The 20,519-nt window shown below is 33.7% G+C and overlaps 1 protein-coding gene across 1 annotated transcript in view; it reads left to right on the top strand.

The window, feature by feature from the left end:
* CNTN5 (contactin 5) overlaps nt 1–20,519 on the top strand; it is an 853,760-nt gene that overhangs the window by 256,061 nt on the left and 577,180 nt on the right. The window lies entirely within an intron of this gene.

The raw sequence follows: 20,519 nt of genomic DNA on the forward strand, positions 1-20,519 counted from the left end.
ACCCAGCAGGACAGGATATACCATGACTCCTCTTTTTCCCTGCTGAACATTGTGTCATCAATATGCAATGCCATTTGCTGATTCTTGAATCTTACTCCCTGAATAAAAGATTCTAATGATGATCAACAGTTATTTTTGTATGCAGATTGCTTTTATTTGGTCTTTCAATTTTATACATTTTCATTTGTATCTTACTATATGAATAGGTATTTTAAATGGAGCTTCTTGAGGAGATAAGTACACAAATATAATAAAAATGGAATCTGCCCAGAGAAATTCTATTATTAATAAATTTTCAGTTTTCTGTACTTTTTCATAGAAGTCCAATTTATGTATTATATGTTTATAGAAAGTATTTTCGTGTAGATTACAGTCATGATATCTGGTTTTTGTATCACATTTTAAAAAGATATGCAATTAAGTACAAATGTAGTTTATATATTTAGACATGAAAAGAAAACATAATAGTTACATCTGAAGTATTTTGTTAGTACTAAGGAATTACATTTTAAGAAAGACATTTAACAATGTAGAAAGTATCCAACAAGGTTGGTAAGAGCATCCTCACCAAAGGAATTTGGAATGCTTAGCTTGTAGGACGTTAGATTAAGAGATACTTGATAGATGATTTTATGTAAACTAGATGGTGCAGTGAGTGGATAGAGCATGGGACTTGGAGTCAAAAAGACCTTACTTAATTCAAATCCACCCTCAGATACTTATAAGCCTTGTGACCTGGATAAGTCACTTAGCCAGTCTGCCTCAGGTTCCTCAGCTTTAAAATGGGAACAATATAGTTTCTACCTCTCACAGCTATTATGAAGATCAAATAAGATAAAATTTATAAAGCATTTAGCATAATGCCTAGCACAGAATAGGTGCTTAATATGATTTATGTATTTTAAAGGTGGCCATTTGGAAGAGGGATTAGGACTAGTATGATCATTTATACCTTGGAAACTGACAAATTTTACAAATTAGGGTTTGGTTATTGTTTTGCATTTGGGCCCAATAACAACTCTGTCTCTTGATAGTGGATTTTACTTAGCTAAATTCAGGAAAGCTCATTGACAGAAGGTTGTCCAACAGGTAAATACATTTAGACACATCCTTTCATGAAGAAGTTTTTCTTAGGTGCAAAAGTTGTAATGTCAGTCAGTAGTGAAGCAGTAAATAGGGTATCCATGAGAATGAAATCTGTCTTGTGATCTATTGAATTATATTGCTGTACAAGTTGACAGTTCTGTACATTTGTTTGATCATTTGAGGTTTACCTTAAGTTCATTTTATCATAAAAAAGTTCCATTTATAAAAATAACATTTGTTATCTATATCCTTTTGAAAAAAGACTAATCTTACTCATGTGGATAGCACCAATAATAACATTCAATAGTATTAATAAACTAGTGGTTTTATAAAGTGACATCATTTCAAAAATTCTAGCCATTGTGTGATATTAGGACATATTTTATGATGACATTATTGCATGTCTCTTATATGTAAAGAAAAACTCCCTAATAATAAGCGATATCCCAAAATGGAATGAGTTGCATCATAGGATCATGAGTTTCTCTTTACTTTTATGCTTTCATTCAGTGGTTCAATAAGCATTTTCCAGTTATGTTTAGAAGGGACCCATGTTTAGTTGTAGCTTGGACTCTACAGATTCTGAGGACTTCCTATTCTAAGATTTATATCTGAATTTATTATATTTCCCCACTGACTATTTGATTTGAAAGGTCTTAGGAGAATATGACTGATTAAATTTGTATGTGAAAACATGTAACATATTGAAAATACCTTTGATATTCAAATTCCACTAGGTCTGGTCTATTCTGTGTTAAGGATATAAGGAAAAATCTTACTATCATGAAACTGGTCTCTGATAAAATCAGCAAGTATCTATCCAAAAGTGTTAGCTTTCTCAAAAATAAATCCTTTATCAGCTTTCTTTCCAAACTCCAGAAGTAAAGCAGAAATAATGTACATAACTCCTGCGATAACCACTAGAAAAATCTGAATACTGGTAAAGTATTCCTGGCATCACCATTTTCAGAAGCTTGGGCAAAATCCAAGCCTTTCATTACTTTAGATAAGACCTTTGCACATCTCTGCAAGATGGGGTTCAAGAAAAGGGATCATTAGAAAAAAATAGTATACTTTCCCTTGACATAGGTTTCTTCATCTATAAAATAAGAAGGTTGGACCTTGGAGTCTTTAAGGGCTTTTTCAGCACTAAATCTATGCCTTAACTCTTTGGAAGATTTTCCTTCATGAAGTATCTCTTGTTGAAAAAAGCTTTTATTATCTTATGAAATTTGGGGAAAGTGAATAATATAATTCAGCATTTGTTATTTTTATGAAAACTGTTGAAGCTTGATTATTCAGGAGGCAATGGATTTAATTGGGAGGCTCCTATCCTCTGGTCTCATACAACCATGAATTCAAGATTGTGCTGGCAAAGATGTGACACATAATATTTGTGTCAATAGCACATTAATATTTAAGGACTCAATACCCAATACTTACCAAGTAGAATTAATTGAAGCACAAAAAAGCAGTTAAGTGTAGAAACTATTTTCAATAAATTAATTCCCCAAACATTTATTAGGTTCTTCTAATGTGTAAGCCACTATGCCAGATGTTATGACATTTAGACAACAGAAAGAAAAAAAAACAAAAAAGGGAAGGAAGGAAGAGAGAGAAGGAGGGGAGGAAGGAAGGGAGGAAGGAAGGAAGGAAGGAAGGAAGGAAGGAAGAAAGAAAGGAAGGAAGAAAGGAAGGAAGAAAGGAAGGAAAAAGTTCCTGTATTTGAGAAGTTTGTAATCTTTAGGGGGAAGTGATAAATAATCAAATAGCTAGTGACAAAACAGTAATTTGACATGTTTTTGATTGTTTTTTGGTAGGCTCAAACAATCTCTTAAATTTCTCTGTCGGCTTCAAGTCTTTTCCCTTTCTAATATGCTTTTCACATTGCCATAAAGTCAAATAAAGTTTCTTCTTTTGGGCATTTGAAGTCTCCAAATGATTCCCCACCCCTTCCTAGCCTTATTTGAGCTTCCCTTCCCTTTATGAGCTCTGTAATCTACCCAAATGATTCCTTTGTTTTCTTACCCAAAATACTCTACCTCTTATATTGGTACCTTCCTACAAACTTTTACCTATTCCTGGAAGGCATTTTTTTTCTCATTGTCACTTCTTAAATTCCCTGTATTTCTTTAAGATTCATTTCAACCCCAATCTTCTTCATGAGGGCTTTCCAGGTGCCCCAATTGTTAGCACCCTTCCCATCAACTTTGACCCCCACTCCCACCCTACATTACCTTGTATCTGATCTTTATATATTTTCTATACCTGGCCAAATATGTGTTTTCAATCCCTTTAAAATATAAACTAGAGACAATTTTGGTTTTATCTTTATAATCCCAACATCTGGCATAATGCCTGAAACATAGGTTATGTTTAATGAATGATAACTGATTGTGTAGTACCTTGTTTTAATGATAACAACAATAACAATATTATCTAGCATATATGTAATACTTTAAGATTTACAAAACTTTTGGAAAAGTAGATCAAAATTTGTGTAAATTTTGGGCAAAAAGGGTGGGAAGCAGAAAGATAGGGGGAAAAGAGAGAAAAATTAAATAATTGATTAAAATAAAACTATTAATAAAATAGGTTTTACATGATTGGATGTACAATCTGTATCAAATAGCTTACCATCTGGGAGAGGAGGGAAGAGGGAAGGAAGAAAATTTGGAAATCACGATTTTATTAAAATCAAATTTTGAAAATTGTCTTTACATGTAATTGGAAAAAAATGAAATAATATTTAAAAAGTAGAACAAAATTTCAGGAAACAAATCCTAGATATAAGCAAAGAAGAAGTATTGAGTGGTCCAAACTGTTGAGGTTCAAAAGAAACCCAAAAGGTTGGGTTTATAGACTGCTGTCATGAGGTGTCTCAAAAGAATTTCAGGGCTTGAACCCATCTTTAGGGCAAAGTTTGTTATAACTGTAATGGCAATTGAAACAGACTAAATTCCAAAAGGATTTAGCAAAGAACTAGGAGCAAGAAGATAAATTTATAGGAAAAGACAAAGAAATTCGGTGCTTCATGTCATGGATATGCTAATTTTATGGCTTAGAGGTAGAACTGAGATATAGTCTGGTATGCACCTCAATATTGAATTTTATGGTTTAGAAATGGGGTTAAGGAGTACTCTGGTATGCACCTCACCATTTATCTTAGAAACTCTATTATCACCGACCAACAGATTTTTATTTGGAAGTCAGCAATGTTTGTTGGACAATACTATAGTATTCCTAAGGCCAGGAGACTTTAGGATCATTGACAGATTGTTAGAGTGATAGCACTCCTAAGGTCAGGGGGTCTCAGGATTACTGCTATATTTCTCCTAGAAGCTGTACCTTACCAAAATAATTACCAAACAATTACAAACAGATCCAAACAAACAATTACAACAATCAGTAGAAGATATGATAGGTCTTCAGAGTCAGAGACAATGTTATGCCAGAGGAACAAGCTAAATGCATGTTATTTTAGTAGCATTGAAATGTTTCTCTGTCTGATGTAATTAACCACATGTCATCCACAACCAAAAGCTTCTGAAGAACTTCACCCTAGATAGGGAATATTTCTTTTGTTTGGACTCAATAGGTAAGATCCAAAAGTTAACTTTACAACAAAAATCTCCACCAGGAACACCATTTTCTTACTAACTGCTACAATAATATAAAGTATACATTCTTACAGGGAATAGAATAGAGTTAAGGACTGGAGAATGTAGTGATGGAAAGCATTTGGGAGTCAATCAGAAGTCTGGTAGTAGTGAGATTCCATTATCTCAGTATTATTCTGGACTCTAGCCATGTCAGATTAGGACTAAATGGTGGAGCATCCATTAAAAAAAAAAATACTTAAAAAAAATTTATTGTTATCCTCAGTTCGTAGAACAGTATCTGACATATAATTGTGATGACCGCATATTTTAAAATCAGCTGGGGTCAAGAATTCAGGTTAAGGGAGAAACTTCAATCTTTATTCTCTATGAAGGTGAAGGGGGATCGTGATAGCAATGAGCAGCTGTGACAGGAACCAGCCAGCAGTCTCTCTCTGCTTCTCTCTCCACCCTTCTGCCTCTATTGTCATTTCCTATACACATCAGGACTTGTACAAAGAGTGGGCGGGGCCATTCTTTCTCCAAGCATATATATTAATAGAGTATGGTCCAATTACTATTTAGCCTCACATGCTTGGGACCTCAGTGCGTCAACTCGAGCTTCAGCCCATTACATACAATGTGTTTAATAAATACTTTTGTATAAATCAATTAATTAATGTCTTTTGGGAACAGGCAGTGGAAAGTGGTACAGTCTTATTATGATGAAATTGTATCTGTAAGCCCTCCTAGCTTTGAATCTGAGCTTCTCCTCACCGCAAACACCACTGGGAATCAAGTATGTAGTTTTTTTATATGAAATAAAATAGAACGGTATCTTATGGTTCTTTTGTAGAACTTGGACTTCTTATAAGAAAATAAATATTAGATAATTCATATTTTGCAAATGATATTGTTATCATACAGGCTATTGGATGTGAATCGAGGAGTGGTATTGTCAGATAAGTAATATAGAAAGAGAACTTTGGCATTTGTATAGAGGCAAAATTTAAGTTCTTTATATTTGAAAAGTTCTTTGAAAACATTCTTTAATTGAGCATATTTCTAAAGCAGTCAGGTCCATGATATTTTCCTTGAACTAGAGATACAAAAATGAAAAATTATACAGTTTCTTTCCTCAAGAACTTTATCCTCTAATTAGGAGAGACAATAAGGATGGAGGGGAAAAAAATGTGGTGGGGGGAAAAAAGCATTGTACTTGGAGTCAGGCTAGCCAGATAACTGTAATCAGGCTACTTCATCACTAATGAATTTTTGTTTCTTTTTTTCTAAAATGATGATAAAATCTATACAATATAACTTAGAAGGTTCTGGTAAGTATCTAGACTCTTTGCTCTCTTCCTAGAAATGATGGGTTAAGAACCCAAAAGACTCCTGGAACTCGTCATTGTACTATAAGAACTATCTGACCTTTTCATCTTGTCTGAAAATGAATACCCCCATTTATATTGTCTCTCTTTATTAGAATGTTAGCTTTGAGAAAATAGAGACTATCTCACTTTTCCATTTGTATTCACAGTTCTAGATGAGGAAATAGAGACTTGGAGAACTTAAATGATGTATCTAAAAGTGCTCAAAAAATAAAAGATAGAGTCTGAAATTGAACCCTTTTTTACTTCAAATACTGTCATGACTGCCTTTTCAAAGTTATTGGCTAGAACCATGTTGTTTCTCACTACAGTTTGATTGTCCTCCCAGATGAAGATTAGCAGCTTTTTGCTTTCTTTAGTGAATGAAAATAAATGTGCAATGAGAGGGAAGCTCTGTCCTCAGCAGATTTGATTGGATGTGGAGTATATGTCTCCTTGAGGTACATCTTACAGTGGGATAACTTGGAACTGCTCCCTAACCCCAAGGAGGTAAAGAGTAAGGCAGACCTTATATAGTACCTTATATAGGTGGATTGTTTTTTTTTTTTTTGTTTGTTTGTTTGTTTTAAGCCTGTGAAACACTTTTCAACATGATAAAGATGAGTTATTTAAAAGCAAAACAAAACAACAAATTAAGATCCTGGTAGTATTTTGCTATGTATCATTATATGGCATCAAGATTTGCGAGCAGGATTCTCACATCTTATTTAAATTTTTAACACTATTGTCATATTGTGCCATTGTTTTATGAATCAGCTTAGGTTGCTAAAAAGCAAAGTCATACATTAGATGGATGTGAGATAGATGAATTCAGAGATCAAATACAGAATGTAGCTCAAGAGGAAAACATCTTTTTCTGCTTTCCATTACTTTTCTCCCCTGTATGTTAACACTTATATTTAGGTACAAGTTGTATAAGAGATTTGGTGTCCACCTATAATATATTCTCTTACAGTTTGTTTAAAACAAGGCAGCCCTACTCAGATAAAAAATGATCCACATCAGGCAAGCATTCAGGTTGCTCAGCAAAGTCTATGGGCCAACAAGCATCTCATGGATTAGGGGCTTTGTCCCTATCATGGTTTCCCTATTACAGGTAGAAAACATTTGAGAATATACTTCCAGCATCCCTACTGAGTGTCAGATGGAATGTATTCAGAAATAGTTTATAAGCTTGAATTGATATTGAAAACCTAAACTGTTCTTTCCTGTCAAATTACCAACATTGGCCTTTACCTGATGATTGTTCTATAGTTAGATGGTGAAAACTATGGACAATGCATGTATCTAAAATATACAAGAATTTTTGTTTTTCTTTCCGAGTTGTTTTTACCTTCTGAATCCAATTCTTCCTGTGCAACAAGAGAACTGCTCGGTTCTGCACACATATATTGTATCTAGGATATACTACAACATATTTAACATATATAGGACTGCTTGCCATCTAGGGGAGGGGGTGGAGGGAGGGAGGGGAAAAATCAGAACAGAAGCGAGTGCAAGGGATAATGTTGTAAAAAAAATTACCCTGGCATGGATTCTGTCAATATAAAGTTATTATAAAATAAAATAAAATATTAAAAAAAATAATAAAATATACAAGAAAGTTGGCAATTCTTAGGGTAAAACATGATACTTCTGTTTGTGGGAAAAGCTTTTGAAGAACCTGAGTTAGGTGTTCCAGACATAGTGTAGGAAAGTATTCATGTAGGCCCATAGAAATGCTCCTCCAAGGTATGCTAGCCAATGTACTTCAGTGTTTGTGAGTGATTTTTTTGATGATGATGAGCTCTGGAATATCACATATCCTCACCAATGACAAGCAAAGTTATCACAAAGAAAATGTATAGCAATCTATAGAGGAAAAAGCAAATAAATAAGAGTATCTGACATGCCACTGAATGGATAGTCCATTGAGTTAGTCTATCAATATTTTGTACAGGAACTAAAGACAGACAATGAGGCAGGTCAAGGAATGAGGGAGACGAATAAAGCAGATGAAATAAGAAATGGAAAACTGTCATTTTCAACAATTTCAAGCTGTTCTCTGCTACCAAAAAAAAAAAAAAAAAAAAAAAACCACAACCAAAAATCTTTTTTTTTTTCACACCAGTATTTTTACTGTGTGTAAATCTGTGAGACCAGATTTCAACTCAGGTATTTCCGATTCCAAGTCTGGCACTATGTATGTATATACACATATATACAACTATACATACATAAAAATATGTATGCTTCAAACACTGTATTATTTAATTCACAATCATGTAATCATCTCCTCAAGTGACTAATGTTCTCACACCACTGAGCAATAAAAACAAAGGAATATCTTTTTTTTTTTTTTTAATGTTGCCTTAACATGTCTTTTAAGAGGACTACAAAGTTTTTAGTGTTGAAAGAAACAGCCATGGTAAGCAGGACAAAAGCCAGCTTGGGGAGAGAAGGGATTACTGTATAAGTGTCTCATAGATTTATCCAAGTCTGACCCTAAATGGAATGTGGAGATTGGAAATACAATCAGGGGCTTATGGTTTTGGAAAAACAGTTCAGAGCCTTGTCAGGTTACTGTAGGATGATAAAAAGGTGGCAAAAAAAAAAAAAAAAAAAAAAAACTCCCTAAAAGAGGATCTGGGGAGAATCACTATACAGGAAATATCTTATAATTATGACTTCTCCAATAGTTCATTTAGAGGCTGGATTTAGGGAAGAGGAAGTTGGGTCAGTGGATAAAACACAAATCCTGGAATGAGAAAGATACATTCAAATATGGCCTCAAAAATGTGTGATTCTGGGCATATCACTTTCTAACTGCTTCTATTTTCTCAACAATAACATGAAGATAATAATAGTAACTTCCTCTTAGAGTTATTTGAGATATTTGTAAAGTTCCTGGCATATAATATAAATTTAATAAAAGTTTGTTTCCTTCCTAATGCTATACTGCCTAATGTGGATCATTTTTGTGACAAAAATTACATTTCAATTCAACAATAATTTATTAAATAATTACTATATGATAGTATAGGTTCTGAAAATACATAAACAAAAATGAAGTATTCCTTGCCCTCAGGAATCCAGGAGAATCATATGTATACATTTGAATATTGGAACACCAAAATGGCAAAGTGGATAGAGTGCTGGACCTGCAGTCAGGAAGACTCATCTTCCTAAGTTCAAATTTGGTTTCAGATATTTACTAGCTGTGTAACCCGGGATAAGTCACTTAACTCCATTTGTCTCAGTTTCCTCATTTGTCAAATAAGCTGAAAAAGGGAAATCAGTTTAGCATATTTTCCAAGAAAACCTCCAAATAGGATCACAAAGAGTCAGACAATACTAAAAAAATAACAACAGCAGCAATAAATATACTTTGAGATAATTTGAGAAAGAAGAGAATATCAACAACTGAGCAGGAAAGACAACAATCATCGTCATCTTCCAAGAAGGGCATCTAACTGGACTCTTTATGAAAACAAGGATTCTCAAAGCTAGAAATCAGAATGGAATTTATTTTAGGTATAAAAGACAACTTATGCAAGCACACAGAGACATGATGTTTGGGTTCAGGAAATAGCTAGTACTCTGGGTTGGCTAGTGTGTGTGAAAAATAATAACTCTTATGTGTCACTTTGAGTTTTGCACAACTCATTCCTCACTACCATCATGTGCAAGTATTTTGATTTCCATTTTACATTAAGGAAACTGAGGCTTTGAGAAATAAAATGAAATGAAATTTTAAAAAATGAAAAAATGGAAAAAAATGAAAAAGAAAGAAATATGCCCATCATCACAGAGGTTCTTTAAGATAGAATTAAAAATCATGTCTCTTGATGCCAAATTCAGAGCTCTCTCCATTCCTTTACACTGTCTTTTACCATGCATTAAGATGAGCAATATGAAATGAAACATGAAGGAGACTGGATGACATAGTGAACAGAACCTGGAATGCTTTCTGTTCTCATGTCTTCCTCTCAAAATGTATATCTTCCTCCAAAACTCTACTTAGTTGCCACCTCCTTCAAGAAACCTTCCCTAATCCATACAGTTACTGTTTTTTTTCCTTCTGTTTTCTTTGTATTATATTTATCTTGTGTTATACACATACACATATTCTCTTTGTTTCTCTATCTCTGTCTATTGTCTTTCCCTTCACACACATGAGCACACACACACAGAGGCATACACAAAGTGAAGGCTCTTTGAGAGCAATAGTTTCATTCCTTTCTGTTGTATTCCCTGAATAAATATTTGTAGAATTGAATTGAATTGAAAGAGGGCAGCTAGTTGGTGCAGTGAATAGAGCACCAGCCCTGAAGTCAGAAGGACCTGAGTTCAAGTCTAGCCTCAGACACTTAACACTCCCTAGCTGTGTGATCCTGGGCAAGTCACTTAACCCCAGTTGTCTCAGGAAAAAAAGTTAATTGAAAGAAACTTTGAATGCAGAATGTGCAATATCTTAAAAACTGACCCAAAGAATTTGTATTCTATGTTAGATGCTATAAGAAGTCAGTGAAAATTTTGGAGGCAGCATGATTAGACTTTTAATTTGAGTGGTTCTATTGGAAGTTATGTGAAAGATGAATTAGTGGGAATGAAAGCTAGAAATCATATAGGAAACTATTTCAACTGTCTAGAGAAATACTGTAGGTCTGAACAAGAGGAAGTAATATATGGTTGAAGACAAGGAAAGATACTGTAAAGGTAGAATCTGTAGGAATTTAAAATTGATTGGATATAGGAAATAAAGAAAAAATATGTATATATGTGTGTGTTATGTTATATTTATATATATGTATATATAAAACATATACACACACACACATATACATATGTAGTGTGTGTCTGAATGACTCCAAGATTATAAATATATCTTAGAAATTAAGGATATACCTAAAATAAATAGTCAAGATTAGAAGAAAAGTAGATTTGGGAAAGAAAAATGATGTGTTGACTTTTAGTCTCCTTCAGTTTAATTTGTCAACTGTACATCCAAGTGAGATGTCTAAGGGAAAGTGGATGACATAGAAATAGAATTCAGGAGATAATATAGATTTATTCATAAATCTGGGAATCATCAGCATAGAGATGATCATCAAAATGAGAAGAGTGCATTGTTGTCATTGTTCAGCCAGTTCAGTGATATCCAACTCTATGACACTATTTGTGTTTGTTTGTTTGTTTTTTTAGCAAAGATACTAGAGTAGTTTGCCATTTCTTTCTCCAGTTCATTCTTACAGAAGAGAAAACTGAGATAGACAGGATTAAGTGGCTTGACCAAAGTGACACAACTGGTAAATGTCTGAGATCAGATTATAACTCTTCTCTTTCTGACTTCTGGCATTGTATCCACTGTGCCCAAGAGTACACTAATTTTCAGGAAAAACTAAATTTAGTGGAAAAGGAATGGATGATAAACTAAAAAAGAATCCAGCTGAGAGTGGTCAAGTAGATAGTAGGAATTAATCAATTCCTATTTGGTAAGCACTTATTTGATGCCAGGCACTATGCTAAGCAATGAGGATAAACAGAAAAGTAACAACATGGGACTTTTTTCAAGAAGCTGATGATTGGAGTCTGGTCTTAAAGAAAGCCAGGGAAGTCAGAAGGTGAAATTAAGGAGGGAAAATATTCCCAAGCATAGGGAACAATCACTGAAAAGATAAAATTCTGGGAGATGGGGAGTCTTTTGGAAGCAAGGGCTAGACAGTCATTGTCTTTGGATGATGCAGTTCATGTATAAAAAGAAGGAAAGGCAGGAAGGAGCTAGCTTGTGAAGGACTGTAAAAATCAAAAAAAATTTATATTTAAATAAGATTTTATATTTAATCTTATATTTAAATATTTATGTATTTAATATTTAAGAGATTTATATTTAAATATAAAGAGATTTATATTTAATAGAGAGTCACTGGAGTTTAGTGAGAGTGATATGGTCAGACCTGTGTTTAAGATCACTGTGGCAACAGAATGAATTGGAATTGGGAGAGACTTGAAACAAGCAGATTGAGGCAGGCCATTATAGTAGTGCAGGCATGAGGTGCCAAGGGCCTACACTATAGTGATGGCTGTCTCAGAGGAGAGAAGGGACCATGCATGAGAAACAGTGTAGAAGTAAAAGCTAGAAGAATCACAACAGTTTCGATAATGTGGGGTGAGTATAACCCCACATTGGGGAACTGAAGAATGCACAGAAATTGGGAGCTATGTCAGAAGGTACCAGAAGGATCTATGCTAGTATGTTATAGGGCAAATTTCATTAATATTATAATAAACAGCAAAAAACCAAAAACAAAACAAAAAACCCCCCAAAAGCCATACTTCTTACCTGGAAGATAAAGAAGTTTACACAGTGAAACAATGAATGTAAAACAAGAAATTAAAAACAACTGGAAACTCATCCAAAAATATCAGATCAAAACCTATTAAATAGTAACTAACAAAAATAAGTGTATAATTGAGATGGTTTCATCCATTTATGAACTTTTTGTCTACCCTTATATAATTAAAGTCTTTAATATCAGGGAAGGGATTTTTTATTTGTTTTTGTAACCTCAAATCATAAACTATAATGGCCTAGAGCAGACATTTAATAAATGCTTATTGACTGATTGACTAACTAAAAGATTTGGGTAATTTAGAGCAGAAATTATGTCAAAATTAAACTTTAAAAAATAAATGTCAGGAATTATCATATATCAGATAATAGTTGAAATTTCTCAGGATTCCAACAACAGAGATAGCAGAATTCCCACAAAGATTAAGACTAAATCAAATTTATAACCATGCAGATTCTGTTCTAGCAGCAACAAAAGTAAAACAAAATCTAAATGTCTTCAATAATGCCTTAACAAGAGATTTGATTAATAAATTATTTCAAATGTAGAAAGATTGAGAGAATCTGAGGAACTCTGTCCCTGACATCCCAAGCAAAATTTAAATGGATCCCTTAATTCTTTTCTTTTTCTTGAGAATTTTGTATAGCAGTGTCATAGAAGTAGGTTGATTGGTTGTTGTCCTTGGTTCTGGGAGAGGACCAAAATAACATCACTATGTTAGCGTCATATTACAATGTGTCTGACTGTGGCTAATCAGATCAATCTGAGCTCGGAATACTGTGCCATAGGTCAGGCACAAAGAGTCCCTATGAACATTTAGCTTCTCTAATTTTGCACAATTCATGTTTCCTTTGGGATAATTCACTTCTGCTTTGCTCATAGAGCACAGTACCTCCATAGAGCCCTGACGAGGACACACCATGCTGGGCAGTGTTGTGCCAGTGTCTCTTATGTCATATACATCAGACCCCTTAGAACATGACTCTGTAATCTCCTTCCTTCTCTTTGCATTTCCATAACCATAATTTTTATGTCCCAAACTTTCCCAACACATATATATCCAATATAATGTGCTTTACAATTTCACCAACATAGAAACATAAAAACATCCCTCCTCCAGCCCCAAAATAGAGATCATTTGAATGAGCTAAAAGTGCCTTGAGGACTTAAAGGAAATGAGAAGGAAGAAGGAAATGGAAATAATAGCTATGTTCAAGTATTTTAAGGGGCTGTCAAGAAAAAAAAAAAGGAATTAGACTTGGTCCCAGAATGTAGAACTATGAATTAAAATTAGAGCAAGATAGATTCTGGTGCAGTGTTAAGGAAAGGTTTTTGTTGTTGTTCTTGTTTGTTTGTTTGTATTTTTAATAAATTGAAGTATAGTTGTCCAAATATGGAACAGGATACCTTACATAGCAAGATGTTTCTTTTCCCTGGGGGGTTGTTAGTATGATAGGTTGGTAGATTATGGACCTGGAATCAGAAAGATTCATCTTCCTATGTTCAAATCTAGCCTTAGACACTTACCAGCTGTGTGACCCTAGGTAAATCACTTTATTCTATTTGCATCAGTTCCTTTTCTATAAAATAATCTGGAGGAGGAAATTGCAAACCCAGTTTAATAAGTTTGCCTAGAAAAACCCAAATGAGGTCACAAAGAAAAAAAAAAACAACATATAAAGAGTAATTTATCAAGGACACTGTAGACATTCACATTTACATAAGGGTTGGAATAGATATCTCATGTGAAGTCTTTCACCACTTAACTCTTTTTTTGGTGGCTAGAATTCTCACACTGAAGCCTACTATTCTGACTGGAGGCAGTCTTAATTTCCTACTACATATAAGTCTTGCTGCAATCACATTTAATTTGTCCTCACAACTCCCTAGCTTTTAGAGGTTTGTTAAGCAAAATAAAATCAGCTTCTTGGAAGAGTGTGACAATGTCTTTCCAATATCTTAGAAGAGTGTGAATGTGTCACTCACTGTCCTTATCACTTTCCAAATCTATTTTCCCTTATTGACCTTCACTCCTTTATATGTGTTGTCTTTCCTATTAGAATGTAATCTTCTGGAGAGCAAGAATTCTCTGATATATATATATATATATAAATATTCAGTCCTTTGTACAGTGCTAGATACATGGTAAACTCTTCATTAAAAACTTTCCATCCATTCATTTATTCATTCATCTATACTTTCTACCTCTTTGTGTTTCTTTGAAATTAAGGATTAAAAAAGAAAAGAATGAATGTGGACAAGCAAGAATGTGTGACTATCCAAACTCCTTTGTGCAGTTCCAAGGTGTCTTGTTAAACCTACAATAAAATTTCATCTCTCCCGATGGTGACCTTAACAGGATTCAGAAGTACAAATACCTTGCTTTATAGAGCACCAAACCAACAGGGATAATGCTGTATATGCACAAAAATAGTATAATGCCAAGTACAAGGAAGATGAAGCCAAATGACCTGTCATCTTATGCAGAAACTTGATGTGTGAAACATTTCATAATTGCTGCATTGACATTTTACCTGCATTGAGTACTGATGGCCCATAATTGTGTTCTTTTTAGAATCTTAGTTATCTTTAGATTTGCTTGAAGCTTGCTACTACATTGACTCCAGTATCAGTCTATACCATCTAGTCAGTCAAATCAAGCAGTGACTTTTGGAATTTGGGCTTTTATGCATCATTATTTTACAAGTATAATGTCAAAGCAAAATTCAGTGACAGTTCACAAATTGGGTATGTCAATGAAGATTAAGAGCTATTTGTAGGGTTTACTTGGTGCAATTTAATACATGACCTCGATTACCCTTGAGTTAGTTGTTAATCTGTTATATTCTTCTACAAATGCAGGCTAATTCATTGCTTAGTCTCAATCTGTGAGGCTTTCTTGACATATAGTTGTTTGTATATTATATCTTTTATTTAAGTCACTAACTCAATGAAAGAAGGGTCTGTCTTTTGGCCTGTCTGCTTTTTTGTGTATACCTTCCACTTAGCATAATGCCTACTGCACAGAAGGGATTTTAATACTGTGCCTAATGTACAGTAGCATTTTAAGAAATGTTTGTTGTTGGCTTATTGACAAAGTAGTATAGGGCTTTAAATGAATAATCACAAGGAAAGTGGTCCTGTAGCGTCATAGCTTATAGTACTGGGCAAGATTTCAAAGATAGTTATAGTCATATTTTTAAAAAAATTGGTTAGCACTGTATTAGCATTGTTTTTTGATCCAGTAGCTTGTAATCTATGGGCCACCATTTTTCCTAGGCTGACAACACCTAGAGTTCAATGAAGTTCTGGCTCCTCTGTAACTTGTCATATAATGCCTCTATCTTTGGTTCTTTTAACTCTCATATTCTACTTTTTAGTACTATCAAGCTACTGATAGAGAGTATAGAAGAAATGTACCAAGTGGTGGCTAATATTTACAAAATAGAAATAAAACTCAAACCAATTGTTTCGGTCCCTTGAACTAGCTCAGCTACATTGTTTTGTAGGGAAGGAGATCAAAATCTAATGGCTAAAATAATCATTCCTCCTATCAATCTTCATTGAAAGTACAAATAAAATAGTAAAATTATAGAAGTGGACTTGAAAACCTCAGAGGTCCTAGTTCTTATCTCTATCCATTAAAAGTGCAAATAGAATCATAGAATTGCAGAGTTGGGTTTGCTGGGCTCTAAGATCCCTTTCATTTTCTATCCCAAACATAAATTCACTACATATATGCTAATTAGGTCAAGGAAAACATCTACACTTCTGTGATTTGTTTTTATTAATATTTCTTAACTTTTCTTGAACTTGAGATGCCCTGAATATTAATTACATGACAAAATATCTGAGTCTATACAGTGAATCCAATTTTGTTTGGTCCATCTGTCATTTAAGATAGACATCTTAGGATATACTGCATAAACAAAACTCATTCTTTATGTGATTATTGTAAAAATGATGACCAATATAAGGAAATGATCCTACTCTTTAAAAAAAAAATTAAGTTTTTTATTTTTAAAACATATGCATAGAGAGCTTTCAATATTTACCTTTGCAAAACCTTATATTCCAAAATGTTTCCCCCTCTCCCACCCTCTCCTTTAGACAGCAAGTAATCCAATATAGGTTAAACATGTGCAATTCTTCTATACATATTTCTACAATTATGCTGCAGCATGAGAAAAACCAAATCAATAGGGAAAAATGATAAAGAAAACAAAATGCAAGCAAATAATAACCAAAAAAAAGTGGAAATACGATGTTGTGATCCACATTCAGTCCCCACAGTCCTCTCTCTTGGTATAGATGGCTCTCCCCATCACAAGACTATTGGAACTGGCATGAATCATCTTGCTGTTAAAAAAAGCCATGTCCATCAGATTTGATCATCATATAATCTTGTGCTGTTACAAACATTTTTGCACATGTGGGTCCTTTTCCCTTTTTTATGGAAATGAGCTTATTCTTAATCTCATTTCCTGTCAACAAGGATCCTTTCATTAGCAATTAAAGCCAACTACTTTTTGTGAACATCATTCTTTGTGTAATCTCTGTATCCTTGAATATGACTGACCACCCATTGCTTCTAGATGCTCTTTCCTACCTGGATTTGTGACAGTATATGCTCCTGATTGTCATTTTATCTAACTGCTTTTTATTCATCTCTTTTGTTGGTTATTCAAGTCTCTAAATCATTAGTGTCCTCAAAACTGTCTTAACTTCACTTATATGATGTATGTCTTCAGTAAGATAAAATCTCTTTAAGACCAGGAACTGTTTCAATTTTGTTTTGGAATCCCCATTCTCCAAAACAGTGTTTTGCAAATAATAAATGCTTAAGAAAGAGATGTTAAATTAAATTGAATTAAGTGTCACAGACCCCAATTCCAAGATAGATGTCATCTTCACTTTTAATTTAATAGCATTCAGTAGCATTCTTTTAGTAGAATAAATACATAAACTAGTGAGTAAAGCAAGATATTTTATGATGACTACAATATGTGTTGAACACATACTTAGCCTATATTAAAACACATTCAAAATTGTTCTTGTTTGCTCTATTATGACTATAAATAGGACTGGTATGATTATACTATATTGTTGGTGCATAAGAAGATCTATGTTCGCAACAGTTATAGAGACAGACTAAGCATTATATGTTTTTTACTGAGAGTCAACACGGTATGATATAGTACTGGCTTCAAAGTAGGAAGATCTTGGTTCAATTCTCAACTGTGACCCCTAGTGACTATGTGACCCTCAAAAAGTCACTTAACTTCTTAATATCCTAGGCAACTCTAATGTTATAAATTGCAGATAAGGTGCTAAAGTATTTGTGTTCTACAAAAGATAGAGGGAATCCCCTGGTTAGACATCTCTATGCCAATAAAATAACAGGTCAGAGCTAAAAATATATGAAATAGTATTATTAATAAGCCAATATAGACTGAATATAATAAAAAGTGGATCTGGAATTAGAGGGCTACAATTCAAATTCCATAAAACCCAATTAGTTACTACTGCTGGCTTTGTGTCTAAGATAGCAATGGATAGGTCTTTGGACTTAGAGTCAGAAAGATTAATCTTTCTAAGTTTAAATCAGGCCTTGGATACTTCTTTGCTGTGTGATCCTGAGCAAGTCACTTAACCTTCTTTGCCTCAGGTTCTCATCTGTAAAATGAGCTGGAGAAGGAAATGGCAAACCAGTCTGGTATCTTTGCCAATAAAATCCCATATGGGGTCATGAAAAATCAAGAGACAACTAAAAAAACAACTGAACTATGCAGACTAAAATGAGCTATTTAGCTTTTGAGGGCATTCCTAGATCCATATCTGTGAACTATTCATTAGTTTCTTAACCAGGAGGAGAGAAGTTAAGGGGATGATTCTAATAGAAAAGGGGAAATTGAACAAACAAAATTTAAAGATCTCAAATTCTGACCTTGTTATCTATGCTTTTCAAACAAGGTCTCTGTTTTTTTCCTAGGAAAGAAGTCCAGTTTTTACTCATGCATTAACAACTACCAATCAGAGTGCTTAAGTTTTAGAAGCCACAGACAAATAATTCAATTAGCTGGTTATAAAGACTGTTTGTAGGAAAAAAAAAAAAAGATTTTTAAAATACTTCTGTAAAATTCAATTTAATGCTTTCTAATTCATTACAAAATGTTGATACTGTATCTCATTATCTTTCATTAGATGGAGCATAGTAAAGTAGTAGTGAATATATGCCACCTTTTACACATATACACAAATAACAAGAAAGCCTTTCCCAAGTTTTAAAAGAGAAATGTGGAAAATTAAAAGAGAAAACTATGTATATTTTACATTATTAAACACAAGGGAACTTGAATAATTTAAAACCACATTCCTTTTTTACCACTGGACTTCTTCTTTGAGAAATACATTAACCTAAATGTGAAATTTGTATGTAGTATTCCATTTAGTTAATGTCAAGCAACTTCTCAAAGGATGATAGTATGAATAATTAATGTAATAAATATATAAATATCATCCTTTATACAAAATCAGAACTGATAAACAGTAAACATCAAATTGGTCACTGTCACTTAGTGTTGTCATACACAATGGCTTGTTATTGTTTCCTTTCCTTGGTATTGATCCCTGCTTGGGAGGAGTGAGGGATTCATATTGAAAATCTGAAGCCAACAAGTCTTGGAGGGAGATTCTGTCAATTGCCATCATCTAACTACTTGCTAAATATATTCTTGTTAGCCATAGATATTAAAAAAAACAATGGAAAATATTTCAAGCAATATTTACACTATTGAACATTCACATTTGGGCCTCACTCCACAGATTCCAAATTCTGCTAAAGTAAACTTTAAGAATATACAATGAACTCAACCTAAAATAGCCAAAAAAGAAGTTTTAGCCTGAAATCAACATGAGTAGAACAGTTCCCCAAGGTTTTTCAGAAATTCATTCCAACCTATTGCTTAGGAGGCAATAGTTTCATCTCTAGCTATTGCCTAGCAAATGAGCTTCAATGATGCTATAAATCTTATTCTAACTCTTTCAGAACAAATTGTCCAGTCTTTTTGATCATTGTATTCAGTCATTTTCAGTCAAGACTGACTCTTTGTAACTCCATTTGGGATTTTTTTTTAACAAAGATACTGGAGGGGTTTGACATTCCCTTTTCTACTTTATTGTATAAATGAGAAAAGTGAGGTAAATAGGGTTAAAGTGAATTGCTCAGTATCATGTGTGTCTGAGATAAGTTTTGAACTCAGGAAGATGAGTCTTCCTGATTCCAGTCCTGGCACTTTATCCACCATGCCATCTAGTTGTCAACAAATATCTATCAGGCACATACTATGTGCCAGGTACTATGAAAAGTGCTAGGGATACAAAAGAAAAAGAAATAGAGATCATCCCTGCTATTAAGGAATTTACAACTTAATGGGGGAAGCCAGCATGAAAGAGAAAGGTATGGATGAGGAATGAATATTAGAGCTGAGTAGATGTTGCAGGATGAAGATATTCTTGAAGCACAATGGAGCACAGCCTAGTGGGAATAATGCTTATTCTATTTATGCTGTGTTGCTTCAAAGGACAGAACTATGATGTTTTTATGCTTTATTTTATATAATGCATATACCACATGAGAGACAGATTATAGTAAGAAATTGAGAGCCAGCATCAGTCAGGAAGACCTAAGTTCAGTCTTACCTGCCTGTATGCAGGTCACTTAACTCTCAGGGTCTCCCAGGCAAGTCTCTAAGATTGTAAGTTGCAAAGAAGGTTAAATTGATTTACATTGATAAAGGAAGTTCTTCACCTAGGGTTCCTTATACTAAAAGTATCAAACACAGAGCCAGCTGGCATGCTATCCAAAATAAATATGGAACCAAATTAAACTGTGATTGGGAAATGTTTAACAAAATAAATAAAAATATAACAAAACATAAATAACATTATAGTTTAAAACTAAGGCAATATACAGTTGGCACAGATCCCTATGTACATATTATTGGCCCTGTTTTTATTGGAGTTTGATGCCACTGCCCTAATCCAATGAAAACATTAATTCTAGGATACAAAAACTTTAATTTTGTTTTAAAAATATATTCACATGGTCA

Source organism: Antechinus flavipes, chromosome 3, assembly GCF_016432865.1.
Source record: "Antechinus flavipes isolate AdamAnt ecotype Samford, QLD, Australia chromosome 3, AdamAnt_v2, whole genome shotgun sequence".
Lineage (NCBI taxonomy): Eukaryota > Metazoa > Chordata > Mammalia > Dasyuromorphia > Dasyuridae > Antechinus > Antechinus flavipes.